The 26,114-nt window shown below is 42.4% G+C and overlaps 1 long non-coding RNA gene across 1 annotated transcript in view; it reads right to left on the bottom strand.

Annotated features, from left to right (window-relative positions):
- LOC109285962 (uncharacterized) overlaps positions 1-26,114 on the bottom strand; it is a 571,893-nt gene that overhangs the window by 11,316 nt on the left and 534,463 nt on the right. Inside the window, exon 20 of the long non-coding RNA XR_009462697.1 lies at positions 16,286-16,406. This is a non-coding gene — a long non-coding RNA (uncharacterized LOC109285962). The remainder of the gene's footprint in view (positions 1-16,285; positions 16,407-26,114) is intronic.

The following is a 26,114-nucleotide window of genomic DNA, read 5'->3' as shown; positions in this document are numbered from 1 at the left end:
TTGGAGATATATAATAAATGCTTTTATTTTGTAGATATCATATGTGACATGCATGTATGAGAGGGAGCTAAGGCTCAAATACTGATACTAAGACTCTGTATTAAGATTGGCAAAGTTAATTTTAACAGCTAATACAAGCAAAATGTTTAAATTAACTCTTCACCCCTTCACAGCTGCTTCCAACTGCTCTCTGTGTAACTTTTTAAAAGATAAATTGTAAATTATTGGACAGTTCCCAATTCAGCCCTTTTTTTTATAAGAAAAAGGTCTTTAGTGAAAACAGCCTAGCTGTATAATTCTATGTAATGAAAATGTGAACTCAAACATACCAGAATACCAAATGATTGTTTAACATAAAACCATATAGCATACTTTAAAAACTTTAGTATAGATCTTCTACACTTGAATATTTTTATAAACCAGTTCCCAGTGAAAATTAAATTAAAAAATGATTAATTATACAAGCTACATGACATAATTGTTTAACTTTTTAAAAGGAAAACATTTACAGAATGATTTTAGTAGTTTATAGTAAGGAAAGATAATTAATAGCTGTTCTTATTTTGTGATTTTCAGTGAGATAATCTCTAGCTGGCATTTTGGGAAATAACTTCCATCTCTTGGTTAATTAAACATAAGCAGGCTTTGCTGGATGGTTGATCTCAGTAGCAGAATTTTGTTTTCTATTGTTCACATTGGTGCTGTCTACTAGGGCTGTGCGAAGCTTCAGTCCCTGATTTGATTTGGCAGAGATTTGGGGGGAGCTGGGGTTTTCTTAGGGATGGGCTTCACCTGTCCCCCAAAGGTAAGCGTGTGTTTTCTTCTAGGTTGGAGGATCTCCTCCGGCGGGCTTTAAACTAGGCTCGTCAGAGGGAGGGGAAGATGAGGGCGGGGGAAGCTGTGGACCACCAAACCATGTGGCACCCACAAGGACAGCCCAGCCTGAAGAAAGAGAGCATTGGGAACCTGAAAGCCATGGGGAGGCCAGCACTACGGCACAGGTAAGAAACGAGAAGGTAAGAAACAATGGGCCCCTTGGGACTCGGAGCAGGGGGGCAGCAAAGGCACCAGTCGCAGGGCTCAAGTGCCTATATACTAATGCTAGGAGCATGGGAAACAAGCAGGATGAACTAGCGCTCCTGCTTGCACTAAACACCTATGACTTAGTGGGGCTAACAGAAATCTGGTGGGATTCATCCCACGACTGGGCAGTACATATTGAGGGTTATAGATTGTACAGAAAGGACAGGGTGGGGAAGAAAGGGGGAGGGGTTGCACTCTATGTCAGGGAGCAATATACATCAACCCTCATCAAGACAGAATCCAAGGATGAAGAAGTAGAAGGATTGTGGGTTAGGCTACATGGGGGGCAAGGAGAAAGGGATTTGGTGGTAGGGGTCTGCTACAGACCCCCACATCAAGGGGAAGAAAGAGATTCGGGGCTCCTGAGGCAACTCTCGGAGACCATAAAAGCTAAAGAGGCGGTAGTCATGGGGGACCTAAACTACCCGGACATCTGCTGGGAGTCACAGACAGCAAAGTTCCACCGCTCACGCAGGTTTCTAACCTGTGTACAGGACCTCCACCTGACACAGGAGGTACACGGTCCCACTAGGGGGAATGCCATACTGGATCTGGTATTGGCAACGGGGGATGACATGGTGGGGGACCTCCAGATCGGTAGCCATCTGGGGGACAGTGTTCACTTAATAATAGAATTCACCATAAGACGTCGAGTGGGTAAAGTAACTAGTAGGGTGAAAGTGCTAGACCTTAGGAAAGCTGATCTCAATGAACTCAGGGGATTAGTCAAGGACGCACTGCAGAGTAGGAGTTTTGAAGGGATGGGAGCCCAAGAAGGGTGGCTGTGCCTTAAGGAAACGATCCTTCAGGCACAAAGCAAGACGATCCCCGAGCGAGGCAAAAGAGGGAAAGGGGCCAGGAGGCTTCCCTGGCTGACCACAGAAATCCAGGGCAGCCTAAGGGCCAAAAGGAGAGCACATAAAAAGTGGAAACAGGGAGAGATCACCAAAGACGAATATACCTCCTCTGCTAGTGCTTGTAGGGAGGCAGTTAGACGGGCCAAAGCTACCATGGAGCTGAGGATGGCAACCCAAGTAAAAGACAACAAGAAATTGGTTTTTAGATATATAGGGAGTAAAAGGAAGGCCCAGGGAGGAATAGGACCCCTGCTAAATGGGCAGAAACAATTGGTGACGGACAGAGGGGACAAGGCTGAACTCCTCAACGAGTTCTTTGCCTCAGTGTTCCTAAGTGAGGGGCACAACAAGTCTCTCACTGGGGTTGTAGAGAGGCAGCAGCAAGGCGCCAGACTTCCATGCGTAGACCCTGAGATGGTGCAGAGTCACTTGGAAGAACTGGATGCCTTTAAGTCGGCAGGCCCGGATGAGCTCCATCCGAGGGTGCTGAAGGCACTGGCCAACATCATTGCAGAGCCACTGGTGGGAATATTTGAACACTCGTGGCGCACGGGCCAAGTCCCGGAGGACTGGAAAAGGGCCAACGTGGTCCCCATTTTCAAAAAGGGGAGGAAGGAGGACCCTGGCAACTACAGGCCGGTCAGTCTCACCTCCATCCTTGGCAAAGTCTTTGAAAAAATTATCAAGGCTCACATTTGTGAGAGCCCGGCAGGACAAATTATGCTGAGGGGAAATCAGCACGGGTTCGTGGCAGGCAGATCGTGCCTGACCAATCTAGTTTCTTTTTATGACCAGGTTACGAAACGCCTGGACACAGGAGGAGGCATGGATGTCGTATACTTAGACTTCAGGAAGGCCTTCGATACGGTATCCCACCCCATACTGGTGAACAAGTTAAGAGGCTGTGACTTGGATGACTGCACAGTCTGGTGGTGGCGAATTGGCTTGAGGGTCGCACCCAGAGAGTCGTGGTGGATGGGTCGGTTTCGACCTGGAAGGGTGTGTGCAGTGGGGTCCCGCAGGGCTCGGTCCTTGGACCGATACTCTTTAATGTCTTCATCAGTGACTTGGACGAGGGAGTGAAATGTACTCTGTCCAAGTTTGCAGATGACACAAAGCTATGGGGAGAATTGGACACGCCGGAGGGCAGGGAACAGCTGCAGGCAGACCTGGACAGGTTGGACAAGTGGGCAGAAAACAACAGAATGCAGTTCAACAAGGAGAAATGCAAAGTGCTGCACCTAGGGAGGAAAAATGTCCAGCACACCTACAGCCTAGGAAATGACCTGCTGGGTGGCACAGAGTTGGAAAGGGATCTTGGAGTCCTAGTGGACTCCAAGATGAACATGAGTCGGCAGTGTGATGAAGCCATCAAAAAAGCCAATGGCACTTTATCGTGCATCAGCAGATGCATGACGAATAGGTCCAAGGAGGTGATACTTCCCCTCTATCGGGTGCTGGTCAGACCGCAATTGGAGTACTACGTGCAATTCTGGGCACCACACTTCAAGAAGGATGCGGATAACTTGGAGAGGGTCCAGAGAAGGGCCACTCGTATGGTTAAGGACCTGCAGACCAAGCCCTAAGAGGAGAGACTACAGAAACTGGACCTTTTCAGCATCCGCAAGAGAAGGTTGAGAGGCGACCTTGTGGCTGCCTATAAGTTCATCACGGGGGCACAGAAGGGAATTGGTGAGGTTTTATTCACCAAGGCGCCCCCGGGGGTTACAAGAAACAATGGCCACAAGCTAGGAGAGAGCAGATTTAGACTGGACATTAGGAAGAATTTCTTCACAGTTCGAGTGGCCAAGGTCTGGAATGGGCTCCCAAGGGAGCTGGTGCTCTCCCCTACCCTGGAGGTCTTCAAGAGGAGGTTAGATGAGTATCTAGCTGGGGTCATCTAGACCCAGCACTCTTTCCTGCCTATGCAGGGGGTCAGACTCAATGATCAATTGAGGTCCCTTCCGACCCTAACATCTATGGATCTATGAATCTATGAACTATGGCTATATGGGCACTAGGGCAGAATAGGATTATCCCATACATGAATAATGCCATGTATGTCCTGAAACTATAATCACAAAAAAAAACACAACTAGCGAGTATTTGGCAGCAGCAGAGCAGATGGATCCTTCTACCTTTAAGCCCAATAACCCAGGAGTTCGGGCATTTGCCCAGGAAGCAGAGCACCTTGGTTAGGCTCCTGTAACAGGGGGAATTTAAACTTCTCATGCAAACTGTTGCAATCACTAGGCTGTGGACTTAGCATTGTCCAGAGCAGTCTAGCCTGCATCTTGAAACTGGTCAAATTAGCAGCCACCAGAGAGGCCAGGACAGCAAGCTAGTAGGAGACTGGCTCAGTCAGATCGGTCTTCTCATTTCCAGTCTAAAGTCATCTGCAGCCACCTTGTAGTTTGTGGGGGTGTTTTTTCAGCCTTCCTCCAGGATATTCACTTCATGAGTGCACTTGTAAAGGATGGTAATACTTTTAATCTCTGTTTTGCTAACCTGAAAAAGCCAAGCTCCCTTTTTCTTCTTGTATAGCAAACGGTCTTCAGTCATTAACCCATTTTAGGGGCCCTTTTTTAACTTGCCCGAGTTCAAGTTCATCAGTTTTGAACACTGGTGGTGATCTGCACATAGTAGTATAAAGAGGTGTCTTACCAATTCCTTTTACAAATTGAAATCCCCCCCTCGCTACTGAATTCACCCACCTTGTACACTTTACAGTACTATTTTTCAAAGTTGCATCACACTGGTGAATCAAGGTCATCCTATGATCAACAAATACTTCTAGGTTCCTCTGGTTTTTTATCTATTTGAAGAGGATGGCCTCCATTTTATAGCCAAAGTTCTTGTTAGTGGTCCCTAAGTGCACAACTCTGCACCTCATTGCTAAGAAATCCAAACTAGACACTCAGGATGCAGTTTGGGACAATAATAGTCCAAAAGCCAATGATGTGAAAATCTATCTACAGATGCTATTCTATTAGAAGATTTTTACTTCTCAAATAGTATTACATTGGATACCAAATACTATCCATGTTCTTAAGTTATAATCTGAGTGCACTTGTTCCAACACCACATGAACCAGACACTGGATATAATGAACAAACACTCAGAGTGCTGATCTGCTCATTATTCGTATACATAAGTAAAGCATAACACTAGTGGAGCAAGGCTTGTTTTCATCTCACAATGGTGAGCGTCCAAGGATTTGTAGGCGAAATATTCTTTGTTTCCCACCCCCCACCACCACTTCTGTAGCCCCACTGTAAATGGGAATACTGAAAGGCAACAGAATAAGATAAAGCCCATGCTGAAAACTGTCAGTTCTAGCTTATCAAGAATTTCATTGCTCGTGCCATGTGTAATGACATAAGAAAAAAGTCTTTGATCTTGCTGAGGGGAATAAAACCCTACACTGAATGTGAAATGCAGCATAGGAGACCTCACACGGGTTTTTTTTTAAAAGGCAAAGGGTTGCTGAAATGACCCATTTTATCCATTGTTAAGCAAAGCCCACCTCCATCCTAGGAGCCACATTTTCTGGCATAAATGGGAAGATATCATCTCAGACAAACTGGGTGGATTTTCAAAGGGATGTGCAGGAGGTTCATGAACAATTGCCTGTATTTGTCAATGGGTAGTTAATAAATACACTTCTTTGAAAATTTACCTCTGTATGTCCACTTTTCTTTCACTCACACAATGCCAGCAGCCAGTTCTAAAGAAGCTCCACCCAGCTGGCCTCTCAAGCTGGGAGGGTAGGAGGACATCTGTCTCCAGAGCTAATGTCAATCATATTCTAACAATCAATGTTTTTTCTTAACTGAATTTATTATTTGCACAGTGTGATCTGTTTCTGCCAGATATTCTTATTGCCTTCAACAATCCATTGACCAGGCATGACAAAGAGAAACCAACTCTAATAAAATGCACAATCTAACATGTTATTTGTCCCAAAATATTTTTATATGAAAACATACTGCATTCTTAGGAGCAAAGTCCCCAATTCATTTCTGGTGTGTCTCCAGTGGCTTTACACTAGGATTACGCTGGTTCATTTGTCTCTTGCTATAGTGCTAGCCTCTCTAATTGTGTCCCCTTCTCTCTTTTGCAATGAGCCTCATTTACTTGCACAGTGTGTAATATTTTTAGCCAGTGCTTCTTTCATCTTGCATGTTTATAAAGTGCTTGCATGATACACTGTACATAAGAAATAACAACATTAAATAACATTGAAAGAAATATTCCTGGAACAGATAAATAATATATAACACCAGAATCATTTGCTTAACTAAAATAGTTTAGCTTAGCATCAAACCTATTTTACTTTATTTTTACCAACCAGTTTGAATTTGATAACTTCTATAGACTTTGCATCATCTTATGCCACAAAAAAAATTCAGATATTCACTGTTAAAGCAAATGCAGTGCCTGTGAGAAACACTGAAGTGCCAGCATTGGAAGCTGAAGGCTAATATGTAATTGCAAAAGGGATGAACTTTCACTCTAAATGCCTTGGACAAGGGAATTTCTATATATATTGTAAAAGTCCCTAAAATTAACTTTACATGCTATGTTTAATACAACCAAAGAAGTATTTGCTAGGCACTCAACAAGCAGGTTGAAAGGCATGCTACTCATCCAGCAGCTAATTAATTGATTTCTTACCTATGTTTAAATCTCCCCTGGAAATATGGGCAATATCAATAGAGACCTACTTAGATTGTCCTCCTAGGGTTGAAATTCAGTGATTGATTTGTCACCAGATGCTCTTATAGTTAATAGTATATTATTTAACAGTCTGATTTTTCTAACATGCTCTCCTGCAAGCATGAACCAAAAAGTCAGCCCACTATTTCATACCTAGTTTGTGTCCCCACAGTCATCTGCATATTCATTTATGTTGCCATTTGCAAAAAAACTGGTCACTTTTGCATGAAGTTATAACTGAGGTAATGGGGTTGGCCAATTATGCATTTGCTGGTATGCAAATTAGGCATGACTACATGAACAATTATGTGTGTGTGTTGTGCAGCTCAGGAAATCACCAGGACTGAAGGGGTTTTTTTTGTCATGCTTAAATTTTATACATACCCTGTGTGGTATTTGCTAAAGTTTCATAAAATACTAGATAGCAAACATCCCGCTTATAACAGCTCAAAGCAAAATTCCTGCATCCTCCTGACCTAAATGTGATCTTCTCTTTTAAAATAACAAAACTAACCCAGTTTGGAGATCTGATAGACAGGAAGTTCCTACTGGTATTTTGCCCAAATTTCCCTTTTCTTAATATTGTTATCCTATTAGTCCTTGTTACAATCTCTGTTACCATGCTAAAGATTTCCTCTCCTCTACTGGTGTTTACACAAGGTTTTGTAGCTATTGTCTCTCTTCCACAGTTGACACTTTGTCCAGCTATGTCTATTTATGTTCCTTTTATAAAAGAATCCTTCCATTTCATTACATACATTGCCTCAATAAGTGCCAATTTGCCTGCTTTACTGGGTGGGGGTTATATGTGTAAAGCTAAGTTATAAGGCAAACATTCATCCAAATACATTTGCCTCATTTTCAATTCTTTTCCTTTAAGGAGGTTAAAATTTGGTTATTTTTCAGTTTAAAAAATGTCACTGATTACACAAATCGGAAAATGGACAGGATATGCTCAGGAAATCACATACATCCTCAGCAGCCTCAGATTAAGCAATGTTTATATTAATGCAGTCCTGCTGGTAGCATGTGGAAACTCACTTTATCTATGCTATCATAGATATTGCAGGATAGCCTTTAACTCCTCCTATGTTCCAAGTATTTAGCACTAGAATAAGGAGGGGAGAGGGAAGTGTTTTATATTACTGTTTAGATGATTTACATATTGGGTTGCTTTACTAATATAATTATTTCCTCTAAATAAACCTAAATATTAAAGAGCAATGGCATCACTGAAACTACTCAAGTAGTAAAATATGATTATGCTTATGTGAAGGGTGGCATAGACTTGTCCTTCAGAGATGTCACAAAATGGCTAAATTATAAAAGCAAATGGAGGGCCAAATTCAGAGAGGACACATACACTATGTTGCAAGGGGTCAGTTTGGGCATGTCTTTGTTTAGTATGGCAACAATTCCTCTCGCAGCTCTCTTACATGAAAGGTGGCCTAAATCTGCATTTCAATAACCTATAAAAATACTGTATAGACTGTCTCACCTCTCTTAATCTGGTTTATTGCTTTAACTCATCCTCATTACAATTCTGCCTTCTAAAAGCAGTGACACTTAAACTCATTTTCATTTTGCTAGGCCACACAAAGCCATAAACTCTTAAATTAACTTAAAACTGAGGAGGCACTGAGTTTGTAGGTTGGTACTATGATTCAGCCAGTGGCTGTGTAGAGTCCTGTGTAAATCTGAAAACACTACCACTGACTTTATGAGGAGAGTGTGGACATGTTAAGTAGGTGGCCATCTCTGTAGCTGCTCAGTTAACTCATATATGGACATGGATCCTGCATTATAATCCCTGCACGCAGAATTGCAGCTTTAGTCAGACAGGCTTGTCTCATGTAAATCAACCTAATGCCTGAATATGTTAACCATTTGCTTCTTTTTCTGAGACAGTTAAAACAAATGAAACTGTGGGACTTTATTAAGCTGTCAATTATGCTGAGAGTGGAGACTGTACCTTTGGGAATTTAGCTACAGTACAGGATGCTCAGTGTTCTCATGTGAATACACTGGTTGCAGCTCCAGTTCACTTATTTTAATACTGGAATTTGAGCTTTGGGAATAAACCAAATGCTCTGTGGGTGCATCTACACGAGACGTTGACTGTGCAGTAGCCCGATACCACTGTGCAGTAGCGTCTCATGGCAAAAACCGTGACGTATTGCGCAGTAGCAACACAAAAAAGACATTCACCAGTGCTGCTGCTCAGTAAATCAGGTTACTGCACATTTATTTAGTACTTGTTTATTCAGATACTAAATAAATGTGCAGTAACCACTGTGCAGTAGCATCTTGCGTAGACGTGGCCACTGTGTGTTTGTGGGTTCACATGGGGACATAGTTTACACTACTCCCTCACTTGTATTGCTGTGCAGGTTCTGCAAAGCAGGTGATTAGCTATGATTTCACTATAAAGGGGTAGGAATGACCTATAGAGAGACCACGCAGGAAAAATTCACAGCTCCAAAGAGTTGAGAAGTGCCTCATTTTAGTATGAAGAAAGCGGAGAGAAGACTACAGGGACTTGAACAGCAGGTTAGAAAATTACCTACAGTCAAAAAGTAATGCCTCCTGAGGAAACTACTGTGATGTTGAAAAATAGCTGTGTTCAGCACTGGTATGCAAATTTTCTCTGCAAGTTTAATATTTTTTCAATGACCAGGTACAGACAGTACACTTTTACAGTATAAGTGATCAGAAACCAGTCTATGCCCATAACAGAACAGAAGTTTGGCACGCACAGACTGGTTTAAAAATGGCAGAAGACCTAAGATTTGCTTCCCCCCTTATTCCACCCCCCCCCCCAAACAAAGGGTGAATGACTGTTCTGTCTGCTACTATCTAAACTATGCCACTTACAGAAAACCATGTCATTTAGATCAATTCCACATTGGGCTTTTTGAATGCCTGTACCTAGCCAATGATATCTGGCTGAAAAAAAATAGGAGGAATTTTCCGACTGACCCTCATATATATTCATTCGAGCTAACATGCCTGCATACAGGGAATATAGCTTCCTAATAACTGTATCTGTAGGATTCCATGGTGATTAAGTAATGTGTGCATAGATGCTCTGCACCATGGCTTCTGGTGTCAAATGAGCAGGATATCATGGAGTAGGTATTCTGACCAAACACCATGTTACTCAAGTTTGGTGTAGCAGATGAAAATGTTTCTCTTCTGCCACTCCTCCTGAGGCTTAACCTTAACCAAAAGCCTGGATAAACAGAGAAGCCTTTCTCTGTGCTCAAAAAGTCAGCAAATTCTGGGGGCATCAAACAGATACAGGGCAAATTCACAAATAGAGGACTCTCTGTGGAAAACACCCTTCTGCTATGTGTGGTAATGCTAATTAAAATAAGTTTTGTCCCCTACTTTGTAGGGAATTTTTCCTTTTTTCCCTTGAAATGGAAAAAATCACCTTTCTTCCAGAGCTGATTTCCCAACGCATACTGTCTTCTCCTCCCAGCCTTGTAATTTAACTGTTTGTAGTGCCTTTAGGATGCCAAAGGCCTTATTTTCCAAAGTGCCACAGATGTATGTCAGCTCTACTACTTAGATAGCATGAGCACCTAAGTGTCAGGTGAAAGTTGCTCCAGGGTTGTGCTAGTGTTGCACTTCAAGAGTTCCTAAGCAGTGAAATATCTGCTAAAAGAAGGCTGCTGTCGGTAGGTTTCTGCGGCAAATGCTGCTTCAGATATCAAAAACGGAAGTTAGTAAGCCAGTACCAGCTAGGTAAAGATTGATGTTGCAAGTAAGGAGGGACAGAGGGAGAGTGGCAAAAGGATTCTGACAATAGCCTCTGCAAAAGGAACCATATTTTATACTACTTTCTTACTGGTGAAAACTTTTATGGGATAGTATCAGTGAAACTTCCCGTAAGATGGGATAGAGGAACAAGCTGGCACAGAGAAGAATAACAGAAGACTGTTATACAATTGTTTTGGTGCATCTGTCCCACTGCAGGATGGGATATGTCTCCTAATCAGTCAGAATTCTCCAAATGCTTCTGTTATCATGTGTTACAGTTAGCCAATTTAGCTCTCTTTTGATGGCATTATCTGGGGTTTGTCGCACTGTACTGTTTGCTGTAATTTGGGACAAACAGCTGACATGAAGTAGCCTTCAAAGGAAAACAGACAAATTGCCTGTGGTCATTGAGGACACATATAGTACACTGGATAAAGATGAAAGCAAAGATACTGTTTAGGGGCATAAACTTGATTGCTCAAAGGGCAAAAAGATAAGACATGAGAAAATTCAGCTGCTACTATCCAGTACACTGAGTAATCCAGAAAATGGTGCCTATGTTATTAGAAATAAATTGATATAGAAACACATGGCGTCCCAGAAGAATTTATGTGATGGCAATAACCATTAATACTCAGATACCATGACTGCAATGAGGTACCTGTGCTTGCTAGCGCATGACCCAAATACTTCGTATTGTCTCGAAGTAGAACTCCTGTATTGGCCATGAAAATTGCAATCAATGGCACAGTGCTTGAAAAGGCTGACCACACATAACTTCCTTGTATACTAAAGGTGATTTTTTTTTTTTAACCTTGTAGGAGGTAGCTGGCACACTACACAATTAGGCCCAAAATAACCATTGAACCTCCCCAGTGGTAACATGGAAGCCATGAATAGTTAATGCACTCAAAGGAATTTCCTATGGAATGGAATGGTGAAGCAAATTTAGTGCACTTTATGTGTGTGCCCAGGTTTAAACAGTCATTTATCTGACTATTACATTAATTTAGGGTTGAATGCTCTCCTTTCCTTTTTAATAAGACTCTGAAGTTCTTTATCTCTAGAAAATATGCCACACGTAGCAACATAAATGTTGAAAAGGCTGGATGTTTCAAATCCTTAAATAGTCCTGAACATTGTATTGTACAAAGAGACATCCAAGGGCTAGGATTTCCATGCTGTTCTCTGCTTGTATTTTTGTGCGAGCTGCTTTCCACAGTGTGGGGGGTGTTTGAGAAGTAACGTATAAATGTCTATTATGAAGTTTGTGCTTAATAAGGACCCTCAGAACAGCACTTCAGGTGTCTTTATAATGGGTCTAAACAGGGTAACATTCTAGAAGTGCTTGATGTAAGGGCAGCTATCAGTGAACTCATTTAAACCGCTCACAAGGAAGAGCTTTTATATGTGTGTGATAACATTTATGGGAAGAAAGAAACATAATGAAAGAGTGAAATGTGCCGGACAAAGTAGCAGACTGTCAGCAGTTTACTGTTCTCACCAATACTATTTAATCAGCAGCACCCAAAGACCCCAGGCTGACTGCCTTTAGATTTCTATCATTAAGGTCCTAAAGGTTTTCATTGGCATGCTGGTAACCGACATGTTAGCAATTGCAGCTCTTTCTACATGTATACTTGGGTACCTAGTATAGTGTCTTTTCCAGCCCATCTGGAACATTGTAAATCGGAACTCATTATTGGAAATGTCCAACGTAAATATTTAAGTTGATTATTCTTATCTTGCTAATGCATTAGATAAAAAAAACAAGAAGCTGCAAAGCAAACAGTTTTCAAGGAGTTCTTCTTGAAGAACAAGGCATTCCAGTTACTGCAGAATAAATACAAACATGGCTCTTCCTAACAATGAGCTGTAAAAATAGAAACAATGTGAACATTCACATGGATACTAAAGCAGCTATTTTTCTTTTTGTCAATTAATATCTCCTTATGGAAAACGAGTGTTTGAGTGTAAATACTTGGTAACTAAATTATCCTAAGGCTTAATTTTCACTGGCAGTTATGAACCCACTTTTTATTATTTATTTTGAGAACCTATTCTCCACTTCCAGTGACAGAGGTTCTTATCAAGACTACTGATTTCTACAGATGTTCATGGCCATTTTTAGGCCAAATTTCAGATTTCTTTTCACATTGTTGACTACTTGCTTTTGGGAGTAGTTTAGCTGAGTTATAAACAGGGGGCTGTATTTTGAGGGGATTTTTACTACTGGATTAAATAAACTGTGACATTAGCCATGATGCAGACAGGCCACATGAAGTCCTCCTTATCACTTCAGTACTGCATAGAAGTTATACAGGCGTTCCACTGATCCAGGCTCAGCCTTATGTGCTGCAGAAAGTTTCTCCATGTTATACATTCACATTAACACAGAAGGCCACACTGAGGGCACGGCCACAAAGCTCCCCAAACTTTGACCTAATGTCCATAGCATCCTGTGAGACTATCCCAGATGAGATTGCAACCCACATTCTGCCACTGAAGATTTAAATTCCTCAATGGCTCCACACTCTACTCATTTAAAGTCCAAATTGGCTCATGTGGATAGAGTAGATTTTATTCTAGCTGAAACAGCACTCATCTTTGACCTAATACTACTCCCACTGAGGTCTTTGTTCACTCACTTGAACACCAAACACTTTTGCAAAGTCTACCCCAATATTTTAAGGGAAAAAACAAGCCCATGCATTTGGATTTCTTTTAATTTAAAAAAACAAACAAAAGGGAAGCTTCCTTATCTTAAACACAAGGATCCAAAATGTCCAAAAAAATCAAATGATTATAAAAATACAGTTATATACTTCAAGTGAAGAGTATAATTTTAGTCATATACCTCCTGAAAACATGGGGCTATAATAGAAACACAGGTACAATCGAAAAGTTTATCATCTGGAATCCCTGAGATATATATCCCCAAGATGTTTATAGGAGTTATTATTGCAGCAACCATAGATGTGCAGCTGCATTTTTACAAAAGAAAAATAAAGACCACATACTCTTACTGTTTAAAATATTATACTTTAAATATTATTTAAATATTATTTAAAGTATAATTTTTTTTTTAAAGAAAATGAGCACTTTAAAAAAAAAGTATTAAATTCTTGTAGTAGTTTAGACTAAGGGTGTGTCAACATGAGATGTGTTAATCCACATTAGCCTGAGGTAAACACATTATGGGTGCACATCTACATGTGCACACCCTTAATGTACATTAACTTAGGCTAATCATGCCTAAATTTTACACTTGCAAATGTAGGTATCAAATTTAGGCATGATTAGTTAATGCACATTAACACACGTGTAGATGTGACCCAGCACTAACTTTAGTGCCGGGTCTGTCCTGCCACTAGGGGCCTGCCATGAGCCCAGCCCCAGGGAACATCCAGGAGCTGGGGGGCTGGGCATCTGCCCTACCTCCCCCACATCCCCACACTCTGGGCTTGAAGATGCAAAATATTGTAAATAGTTTTCCCCTTGTATAGAGTTTCCCAGTTCTAAGCAGGTTTTTATTGTTGGTGGGTGGGAAGGATGGTGGTGGTGGTGCTCTGTTGATTGAGAGGGGAGGGGGTTCTGTTTGTTGAAGGGGAGGAGGGATGGGGGTGGGTGTTGTGAGGGTACTGAAGTTTTTTTGTTTCACCCAGGTGAGTATCCTGACAGTGGTGCTAGGGGCAGGCAGGGGGTAGGGGGAGTGTGGATGGTAGGGCAGGCAGGCCGGAGTGGGGAGTGCAGCAGGAGGGGGTTGGGCAGAGCTTCCTGCAGCCAGTGCCCTGACCCCGCTGGCGGGTGTGCAGCTGTCCTGGGGCCTGGGTGGAAGGAGGCCTGCTGGGGTTGACAGGGGCAGCACCATGGCCAGCTGGAGCATGGGGCACTGGTGATTGCAGGCAGGGTCTGGGCTGCAGCAGTGGGGTACTGGGCATCACTTGCAGGGGCAAGGGCCGATAGAGGGGCTGGAACAGCCCTGGTGCAGGGAGGCAGGGTGGGCAAGGAGGGAGCTGACACATGCTGCCTTGTGCTGGGCACATGGCTCCTGGGCAGGGAAGGGGATGGCCAAGGATAAGAGTTTACAAGATGGCTGTCAGGTGCTGGCAGCTGGCTCTGGCTTCATCATGGCTGCCAAGTGCTGGCAGCCATGTAGCTGGAGGCTAGAGCTCCCCCTGGTGGCCACAGGGGCACATGACAGGGCTGCAGGGAATTGGGACAAACTAGTGCCAAGTTCAGGGATCTGGGACTAACTTTAGCTCCAAGTCCCTGAACATGTAAACACCTGTCAAGAATTGCTTAGTGTGCATTAGCTCAATGCACATTAAATTTAGTCATACTTAAATTCACATGTAGACATGCCTATAGTGTTGTATCACAAAGGAAAGAGAGGCTCAGGAACTTTGACTGTTCTATTGATTAACACAGGCCAGAGGTGGTGACTTGATGGTGAAAATAACTGGTCCTTTATGTACTACAGTTTCCACAATGAGGAACCTACATTATAAGCCAAAAAAATCCTATTGTAAATACAGCCCAAGCATAAGCGAATATATAGATAATCAGATATGTCAGAGAATGTTTTTCATTTTTTCAGCAGCTCCCTTGAAATCAATAGGATTGTGACAGCAAAGAATTTGATTCTTAGATATGAGTATTAGATATGGGTGAATACTCGACTTTTCAGTTTTCTGCCCAAATTGAGAAATCAAACAAAAAGTTACTTTGGTTGACATGAAAGGATTTTTAAAATGCTTTTCCTACTGAAATTAAAAAGAAAATGTTATTTTGGGTCAAGCAAGAAGTTGTGCTGAACGGAAACAAAACTTTTGATGTTGGTTTGGACTTTTTTTTAACCTTTTTTAATGTTAAATTTAGGTAATTTTTTAAACCAAATGACAATGCTGACCTAGTGAAGGAACACCTTGAGAGGCTGGATACCTTCAAGTCAGCTCGCCCTGACAATCTACACCCCAGGGTACTCAGGGAGCTGGCGACCATCATACCCCAGCTTCTGGCATGGATCTTTGAGAACTCCTGGTGCTCTGGTGAAGTGCCTGAAGATTGGAAGAAGGCCAATGTGGTGCTTATCTTCAAAAAAGGGAAGAAAGTGGATCCGGGAAACTATAGGCCCATCAGCCTGACCTCTATCCCAGGGAAGGTCTTAGAAAAGTTTATTAAAGAGGCCATTCTTAATGGACTGGCCAATGCCAACATCCTGAGGGATAGCCAGCACAGGTTTGTTGTGGGTAGGTCTTGCTTGACCAATCTCATTTCCTTCTATGACCAGGTGACCTATCACCTGGACAAGGGAGAAGAGATTGATGTCATATATCTTGACTTCAAATAAGCCTTCAATCTGGTATCCCATGATCACCTCTTGGTGAAACTGGCCAGTTGTGGCCTTGGGTCCACCATGATCCGCTGGCTGGGAAATTGGATTTGTGGTTGGACCCAGAGGGTGGTAACTGATGGAAGTCAATTGTCGTGGTGTCCTGTGACCAGTGGGGTCCCCCAAGGCTCTGTCCTTGGACCCATATTGTTCAACATCTTCATTAATGATGTGGACATTGGAGTCAGAAGCAGACTGGACAAGTTCGCCAATGACACCAAACTCTGGGGCAAAGCATCCACACCTGAAGACTGGTGACCACCAGTATCTGGGGGAACGTTTCTTCACCAGAGCATCCCAAGGGCTGATTAGGTTGAATAGTTATAAACTACTGCAAGACCATTTCAGGCTGGACATAAGGAAGAATTTCTTTACTGTCCAAGCCCCCAAGGTCTGGAATAGCCTGCCATCAGAGGTGTTTCAAGCACCTACATTGAACACCTTCAAGAAAAAATTGGATGCTTACTTATCTTGCTGGGATCCTATGACCCCCAGCTGACTCCTTGCCTTCGGGCGGGGGGCTGGACTCGATGATCTTCCGAGGTCCCTTCCAGCCCTAATGTCTATGAAATGTCTATGCAATCATCCTGAAACAAATTCAAAATGATTCACTTTAAAAATAAATATTTCAACATCTTCAAAATGTATCCCCAATGACACGAATTTGCAAAGTTTCATCAGGTTCAGTGACAAATATTCATTATTTTTTTACCAAAAATAAAATCTAGCTGAAAATTTTTATCCAGCTCATATAGTTATATGTAAGTGAATATAAGTGAATAGTTATTTTTAAATTCAGTAACTAACACTTTTAATGATTCTGCCAAACTGTTATGAGTGTCTGGATAAACTGCAATGACTTAATTGTAGAGTGTATTCAAGTATGCCTCACTATATTTAGGAGAGTAATTAAAATTCACTTTTATTGTTTTTAATATTAATACTGTCATGGGTACCAAAACCTGGCAGAAAAATGTTAGATTAAATAGTAGCATATCAAACTGAGAGGAGCTGTCTTCTGGATTGTTTTTGCACTAGAAAAGCACATCATCTAACATTCCTCTTCTGCTATTTTTCCTATACCTGCTCCATTAAATACACACAGAGACATGCACTCTAGTAAAACATGTGAAAAAAATTAACTACCAGAAATATATGCAATCAAAACATATTTCAGTCTCCCATTGTTGCCCTCAAAATTTAATTAAAAATCCACTCACTTGTATCTTTCAATATCTCTCACTAAACAATATCTGTAAATCTTTTGGTGAGACTGAATTCTGATTTTATAACTTATCTGCAAAAAAACAACTTTGCCCTTTGTCTCATATAAACAGTGCAGGTTGTTATTTAATTCACACTAATTAAATTCATAGCTGAAGTAGGAGGGGCTGTATTGCACATGCATGCATTTAAATAATACTAAAGGAAGTATAGTCAAGAAATAAGGTGAGACTTGTTTTGGAGAATGAAAGTGAATCCCTGTCTTGTAGACTAGAGGAAATCAAAACCCTATTACCTAGTGAGAAAGAAGAAACAATAAGTCAATAATACTCGAAAAACCTTACCTTAGGGGTCACAGTGTACAAGCATGTTATATATACTAGTGAACTGCCCATCAAGAATGACAGGGAGGAGGGGTGGGCAGGGATGGAGTGGCACCACCCATCTCCTCGCTCTGCCACCGCCTCCCAGGAACAGGGTTGGGAGTGGAAGGTTGCCCTGCCATCTCCTCCATCCCCCTCTGCCAGCACCCCACACTGCCACCACCTCCAGCACCACTGACCTTGCTCCTCCCCTCCCACCCGCTTCTCGGAGGCGGCAGAGCACCACTGAATGATGGGGATGGAGCAGGGGGGCAAGGCCAGCAGCACTGGTCTTGCCCCCCTGCTCTGTCTCTCCATCCCTGCCATCATGGAGGTGTTCCACTGCCTCCAAGGAGCAGGGCCAGGGCGGGGGGGGGGGGGGATGAGGCCAGCAACACTGGCTTCTCCCCCCAACTTCCTCCCCTCCATCCCCACTGATATGGCGGCGCGCCGCACTCTGATTTGTTGTTTCACTAACCAATCAGAGTGCTCATTAAGCATTACAGACAGACGGACTAAGCCCTTTATTATATAAAAGTGTGTGTGCGTGTGTGTGCGTACGTATGCATGTGTGAATTTTACTCGCAGATTCACTGAGTACTGAAATAAGGTCTTTAGTTACACACGCCTACATCTTTGAGCATGGTGTCCACTTGCTTGGATGTCTTCTCATCTTGATTCCTTCTAAATTTGTTTTCCAGCCTCTTTACTCCATCAAAAGCACGTTTCCAAGGATTGCTGTAAGTATATCCTAATCAAGAGTAAGAAGCACTCTCTTTTCTGTCTTCATGACTTTAACACTGCTGATAACTGTGTCTCTGGCATTCTTTCCTCTCTCCTATCCAATATACCCAAAAATCTTCTGCTTAAAGTAATTTTCCACTATCTCTTCTCCAATCACATCACATATTCTAGCTTCCTTTCTTTTAAAACATAAAGTTCCTCTACCCTCATATATCTACAAATAAATAAATAAATCTTTTTTAAGAGCAGTCTCCTAATTTTGATGTATCAGGTATTTTCTCCCTGTTCCAGCAAATCCATTTTTTTGTGGAATTCTTCCTCCTTTACTTCGTAAACTCTCCATAACTACTTTTCACTGTGTCAGTGTCTGAGGCGGTGTCTTATTTTGGCTTTGCAAATTTCAATTCCCTGAGGTTGTAAGTTTTTCCATAGAAGGGAACTATTACTGTGTTGACTTGGGCATTATAAATGATTTGTAGTAATGCTGAGACTACATTTTAAATATTGCATTCAGCTCCAGAAACCTCAGTAGCAGAAAGATCTGTAGAAATTAGAGGGAGTTCACAGTAGAGGCAAAAATGATTAGGGACTGGGAGGGATTGATTTATGAGGCAAGATTAAAAGTTAAACATAGATCATTTAGCTAAGCAATCGTGAAAGGGAAGATAGGGTATAATAACCAATTATAAATATGTGAAGGTTAAATATCTGTGGATAGAGGAATTATTTATGCTTGTGCCTGTGGTAAAACGAGGTGCAATGGGATGGAATTTAGAACAGGATCACTTAGGCTGATATCAAAGAAAATATCTATTAAACTGTGGGGAAAGCACTAGAAAATAGATCCCAGTAAACACCGTTGCATCTGAGAGTGATCATACCCATCTCCAAGTCCTGTAGACAAGCCTGCAGGTTGGGTAGGGGCATTCTGAGGAGGACATTCCTCTGAGGCATGCTCTTCATGATTTCCTTTTACTCCAGAAGGCAGCAATTGTGCTGACAAACCAGCAGCAAATTACAACTTCCCAACATCTCAAGCGGGTTTTGCTAGCCAATGCATGGTATGAAGCAGGATGGTGCCAATATACCCATCCTGTACCTCTATGATCACCTCTTACTCACCTGAGCCTATTCACTTCTCTGGTCCCTAACACGAACCTTGTAGTGCATATGGAAATGACTTTAGCAGAAGATTTTGGGTACACTGGAGAGGAAAGAATGCCAGAAGGAACATTATTAATGGTGCTAAAGGCATGAAGGGACGTAAGTCTGGAGAAGGGGCTAAGGAGGACAGAGTTGAAGTCACAGTGTAAGATAACGACTTAATATGCTCCCAAAAGTCTATAGAGAAATGGTTCTGCATTAGGGAAGCAACCCTAGAAGGCTGGCTATGTCACAATGAGTCTGCAGGTAGCCAAAAGTTTCCACTAGTGAATCTGCAGTGGATATTGAATGTCTTGAGGAACTGACAACATTACAGGGAATTTGGAGATCACAGTTCAATTCAGTAACAAGTCAAACTCAGCTAGAAAACACGTAGCTTTTGGACATATACCCTTTAAGCTGTCAAGTTCTTTACCAAAAGTTTTGGAAAGAGAATATCTTAGCTAACTTGGAAAAAATATATCAATGTTTTTGTGTGAGAATTTAACCAACAAAGATAAGATAAACGTTTATATAAAAATACTGGTTTATCTCTCAGAAACTTGCTGTTTCACATAACTCACCAGAAAGGGGATGATGACATCCCAATACCATTTTTATGCTGGGAGGCTCTTTAAAATTTGTAAGAGGATTTGTTAAAAGTAATTATAAAACAGTGGTTTAGATTGTCCCATCTGATAATCTTCAGATTCTTGAGAGTGTGTCTCCGTGTGGGGGAGTTTAAAAGTAATTTGCATAGTACAAGCTGTATCAGAGCAAGATGCGGCAAGCCAAATGTGTTTACTTTGGTTCAACTACTGCTCATTCTGTAGCCAAAAATAAGGTGGAGTTGGTTCCTAGTGTTTGTCTTTGCTTAACTGTGGGGGTTTTTTTGGTTTATATATTTATTTTTTTGCACAATTCTTACATCATTGTCATGTGACATAAAAGTAAAATGTTATATTTTTAAAAACCTAAAATAACCTCTATGGCTGTGTCCAGACAAGCGCAGCCATGTGGTATGTGGCCACACAAAAAAAGCGGAGCGGCGCACACAGGGACAGCGCACACCACCCAAAACCAGAGCTTGGACAGCTGGAGCTGAGTGGCAGGATTGCCGCTGCTGTTGCCCCAGGAGGCCCCCAGGAACCCAGGTAAGGCTGCTGGGGCTAGCCCAGTGCTGTCCCCAGCCTCCCCTACCCCACCCAGGGTAACCTGCCACGCAGCAGAGGGTGCATGGCACATGTGTTCCCCAGGGACAAGTAGCAGTGGCACAAGGTGTGCTGCTGCTTCTTGTCCCCAGAGAAACAAACATCTGCACTCATGTGGACACAGCCTATGAGGATATTTCTTTTAATAGTTTGGGTCAAATCTGCTGGTGTCAGGTGATTTATTAGCATCAGGTTATTTGCACAGATTTATTCTAGTTGAGAATCTGCCCCACTATTTGTCATAATTGTAGCTTGAAACAAAGTAAGCAAGACATCAGATAGCAAGTTGCAAAAGCCACTGAGGCTACATAAAAGATTTTATAGATAGTGGATCAAGTATTACACTTCAACAACTGTCAGATAGCCAGTAACAAAACAATTTACTCAGGGAAAGCTGTAAGGAGTACTATGTGGGAAAAGTTATTGACTACAGAGGAAAATAGCACTATGAGTGCAAAAAGAGGGAAACATATACAGTGATGAGATTGTAGATGTACCCATGTCAGCTACTAAATGGCCTCCTTTACTGTGGATTCTGAGCAACTCACAATATTTAAATGTCTTTATCCTTGTGAGGTAAAAAAAAGTGTTTGCACCCCCGTTTGCAAAGGGGGAATTGAGATACAGAGAGACTGTGTGACATGTACAGGTGTGTGTAGATGAAACAGGGTCCCTAAACTGAAGCAGTGGGTTTTTAAAAACACCGCTTCAATTTAGGGCCAATTAAACCCCTGTGTCATACATACACTGACTTACCTGTCTCTCCAGCGGTGGGTTGGGGAGGGCGAGCTGCCGGTGGGAGGAGCAGTCCCTGTGCTGCGGGGGGGGACTTCCCTCTGTGGCAGTGGTAAGCCCACCGGGGGGCACCTGCCCACAGGCACCCAGCTCAGGCAGTCCCAGGGGGCACTGCTGCCACAGAGGGAAGCACTGGGACCCTGCACAGCTCAGGCAGGCTCGGAGGAGAGGAGGGGAAGAAATCAGGCTTGCCGCTTTTTTTTTTTCCTCTCTTGGGCAGAGCCTGCCTTCCTGGGCTGCTGCCAGGCTGCCTGCAGGGCTTGCTGCAGGGCCCCTGAGCTGCACAGAGCCCAGTGCTTCACTCCGCAGCTGTAGGGCAGCTTGCTGCATCCCAATCATTTAAGGCACATGACGCCACCGAGTTTCCTACAACAGCTGGAATGAATGCACAATATGCTGCCGAAGCATGCAAACACTGACACCATTAAAGTGTTGCAAAAGCATTTAGCCCGCTTTAAAGTGTCCTGCACACATGCCCCTCATTTCATCTACACACGGCCTACAAGAGCAAACAAGATGCCTGTGATGGAGCACAGAAATGAATGCTGTTCTTCCAAATCCTAGGCTAGCACTGTAAGCACTGGGTCTTACTTCCTTAAATTCATGACACCAAATCCACTTAGTTATTTGTAAGTGCTGACTGTGTACTTGGGCTGTACAAGAAAAAATGCAGTGAGGGATCATATTGTACCCATGGAGTACAATTTGTTTCAATAGGGTTTCCCAAAGCCACCGAAAGCAGAAGTTAGTTAGGGCTCAGTTTGGTTCTGATAAAACTTTCTCCCTTGTGTGAGAAAGATGGACGGACAAAGAACTAAGTGGTGCAACAGGAACATGGCCTTTTGTTAAGGGCGTTATGCAGCTTGTAGTTTCATGGGGTGAGCTCTGACCAGTGTAAGGCTCACTGGACACAGGTCCTTTCCTTATTACATCTGACCAAGACTGTGATCCATTCTGAGGGCACCTCATGTCTTTTTCTATTGACTGGGTATTCAGAGAGACTGCTCCCTTCACTCTCCTGATTACAGGAAATGCTATTGTGCTCTACCCTGCTTTTGGTTCCCTCTCCCTGGGTTCTCGGTCAGGGTCCACATGCCATTCTCAACACAGCCATTCGAATACAATAAATATATGTGGCTTTCAAGCAGTGCAGGGTCTAGGCAGACTAGCACTTAGAAATCTGGTTAAATATAAAATAGCCACAATAGTAACCTAGAGAAAGAGATATTTATTGATTAGAATGAGCAGCAGGAGTTAGGATACTAATACTGAGTGTTGTTACATAGTAACTTAAATTAATGGACATGGAAATGTGCTAAGGGTGCTAAAAGGTGCAGATCTTCCATTGAGGATTCTAATTGGTTTGGGGCAGCTCATGGTGCAGTCACGTGTAATTGCTTCACAAGTTTGGAGCAGTCCTCCAGCATCCCAGGAGGAACCACTCCCAGCCTCTCTATCTTCCTCCACAGTGACAACACCTAAAAGTAAGCATCCCCCATCTGCTCCAATTCTGGGCTCTTCTCCCCTTGCAGCTCTCTCCACCCCTTGGGCCTCCCTGCACCCTCCTTCCTCTTGGGATACCCCCTGTTCCCCACCTCCCCCTGGGGTGGCCTCGATCTGGGCTGGCAGGGCGGAGGGCAAGGGGCTCAATCTGGGTGGCAGGGGTCAGACAGGACCCAGAATACAGGAGGTATGGGCTGGCAGGCCCAATGGGACCCACAGTCTTGGCCACCGACCCAGCTCACAATCTGAGCCACCTACCCTGCCCCTGAGGGCAAGCAAATTGGACAGGCACAGAACTAGCTTGACTTCTAGCCACACCCCTGTCACTATCTCTTTAAGGGCAGGTCAGAGCATGCATGTTACACAGAGTATTAGCCCTGAATGTGCAACTACTCAAAACACATGCTAAATTTAACATCAATTAAAATTAGCACATGCTAATGACAGGATTGCATATGAAGTATTCCATCATGATATTAATTACGTACTTCTTAATATTTCCTTAGTGTGCATGTCAGTGACTCAGAAAATATTAAGTTAAGGGGCACTCAATCATTCCATCTAGATTAATCTGTTCCTTTGACTTCAGAAACATTCCCATCATCGTTTATTATAGAGATAGCAATAAATCAAATAAATGCCTTTTATTCTTTTACTGTTAGAAGTATAAATGTCCCTAATATGTGCAGGAAAAAATGTCATGAAATTCAGGGAAACATCTTCCTTCTTAGCTTCATAGATGTAAAGTGATAAGATTATTGATTGTATGAGTTCCTCTGTATTTGGGTGCTCAACCTGAGCCACCTTCAGTGGGCTTGTTTTTGAAAGTGTTGAGTACTCACTCTTTAAGGATCAGGTCCTCTGAAAGTACCCCAGATTTTGAACTCAAATTTTGAGTCACTTGGGGCTATCAGTGGGCACATCTACACATGCAATTAAGGCAAAACAATAAACTCCAGAGCATATTGTTGAACAGCCCAGGGCTGCTCCTTCTGGCTCAACACGCTACAGCGGGGCTGACTGGGACAGGAGGGTGCTCCAGTGGGGGGCTAACTAGCAGGCACCCCCTGCACTGAAGTGCCCTCGTCCCCCAGCCAGCCAGGGCAGCATCTACATGTACACTGCTGTGAAGTAAAAAAAACTCTTCAGCATGATAATACCTGTATTTACAAGTACTATCCTTGCTACGGAGTTAATTATTTTACTCCGGCCTAATAGGGCAGTTAATTAGTGTACTCTGCAGTAAATGTCTCATATAGATGTACCCAGTAAATACTAAGCTTATTAATTATGTGAACAAATGTACTGTGCTTAGATGCAAACAAGCAGCTGGAGACTTTAGCTGTACACATATCCAGCATCCATTGGCTTTCAAAGGATATCTGTGCATGAAGCAATTATAGTAATGTGTTTTTGGTGTAATCCTTTGGCATCTGGTAAATTTCCAGTGCTGATTTACTTAGGGAACATTTAGACATAAAGAAATAGTATATTTAAATAGAGAATTCCTACCAATTAATACTACACCTGCCTCTTATGTATGGGACAAAGAAATAAGCAGATGGGAAAGATGAGATCAAGGGGAGATCTACAGATCAAATACCTGATTTTCTATTTAATGGAGAAAATTACTTGAGGAGGTAACAACCAGAAAGTTAGAAAGATGAGAGACAGAACATTTAGTTGGCTCTTCCTTATCAGTATTCAGGGTACTGGAGATAAATGCTTATATTACCCATTGTTCTGGCCTAGTTTCCTTTTTAAGCATCCTGGAAACTTCATACTAAAACATTCACAATTGATGGAAGTTAAAAGAACAAGCAACCTGATTTTTTTGTTTAAGAAATGAAAAGCAGAAACCACTTAAAAATATTATTCATTTAGCTTCCTCCTTATATCCTTGGGTCATATCCTGCATGTCTTTGCTGACTAGAAGCATAAAACTATAGGAATCTTGTGTCACTTTAAAAAGGCATTGAATCTTTTCAGGACTGAGTTGTACCTGATTCAGACTTTTTTATAGATATAGCTACATACCCTATAATCATCATTAGGGCTAAGTACAGAATGTCAAAAATCCTGAGGCTGAATCTATTCAGTCTTCACAGGTTAGACTAAGCAGCATAGATTGAACCAATAAGCAAGTGAACAGACATTCACTTTTGATTCCAGAAATGCAGCCACATGCCTGTAGTGGCTCAGACCAGAAGCCAGGGTATGCTAGAGCATGCCCCTCTGCTTATCTGAAGCAGACAGCTTGGAACAAGGCTAATCAGACCACACTGCAATGGGGGTTATGGGGGAGGTGCAAAGCATCCTGGGATGCTGGGGGACTCTGAGTTAATTTGAATCTGGAGGGAATCTGGGACAGAATTTCAAGAAACTGATTTAACCTAAATCAGTTAAGTCTGATATTACATCCATCCAGGTTTATTTTAAACCAGTTTTGGGCATTTTAAAAGTGGTTTAATGTGCACTGAATTGCTGTTGTGTTATACATTTGAACTAGTTTCCTATCACATATGTCGGTTTACGTGTAATTGCTGTCCCTAGTGCAGGAGAACTAACTTGTACGTTACAGTTGAGTAAGATTTGAATTCCTAATTCAGAATCCTATGGTCTTATAACAAAGACATTTTAAACCGAAGGACAATCTTATTGGTAAAAGAGATGACTATGCAATATCTGGACAGAGTTGTTCCAAAATCTTGTGCTGGTTTTGAGTGGTTAATTGATGAGAAGAAAGTCCTGATGTTAAGGCACTTGCTATTGCGTTTTAAAGGTCTTATTTCTAACTGTATTATCCTGCATGAGGTGAATCACCTATTCTCTTTGGCTGCTGGCAAATGTGGGGGAAAAAAAGTGCTTTACTGGAAGGAGCAGAGTCTTAGTTCAACCTCGCTCTGCAGCATTGGTATAGATTGGGCACTTCAGTGGGGCTTGTTTGGTGCTTTTAACTAATAGCTGATTCAACCAGCTATTAGATAAGAGCACCAAACAAGCCCCACTGAAGTGCCCGATCTATACAGACATTGGGCAAGCTGGCCCAAACTGATACAATGCCTCTTCTGGGCATGTGCTAGGCTTGGCACAGAGGTACACCAAGTTTAAAGTAAAATGCTATGGAGGGGGGGGGGGTTACATTTGTAAGCAGACTTTGTGCCTTAGTTTCCCACCTCATTTACACTGAGACAGGACTTTATAAGGTAAAGCAAGGCAGAATTTGGACAATGAAGCCAGCCCAAATTCTTTAGAAATAAACCACATATTTTTAACAAGGGGAGGCTGAACAATGGAACCAATTACCAAGCAG

This window comes from Alligator mississippiensis, chromosome 5 (genome assembly GCF_030867095.1).
Source record: "Alligator mississippiensis isolate rAllMis1 chromosome 5, rAllMis1, whole genome shotgun sequence".
NCBI classification, from domain to species: Eukaryota; Metazoa; Chordata; order Crocodylia; family Alligatoridae; genus Alligator; species Alligator mississippiensis.
The sequence above is the reverse complement of the archived record's forward strand: the minus strand, read 5'-3'. Positions and strand labels throughout refer to the sequence as shown.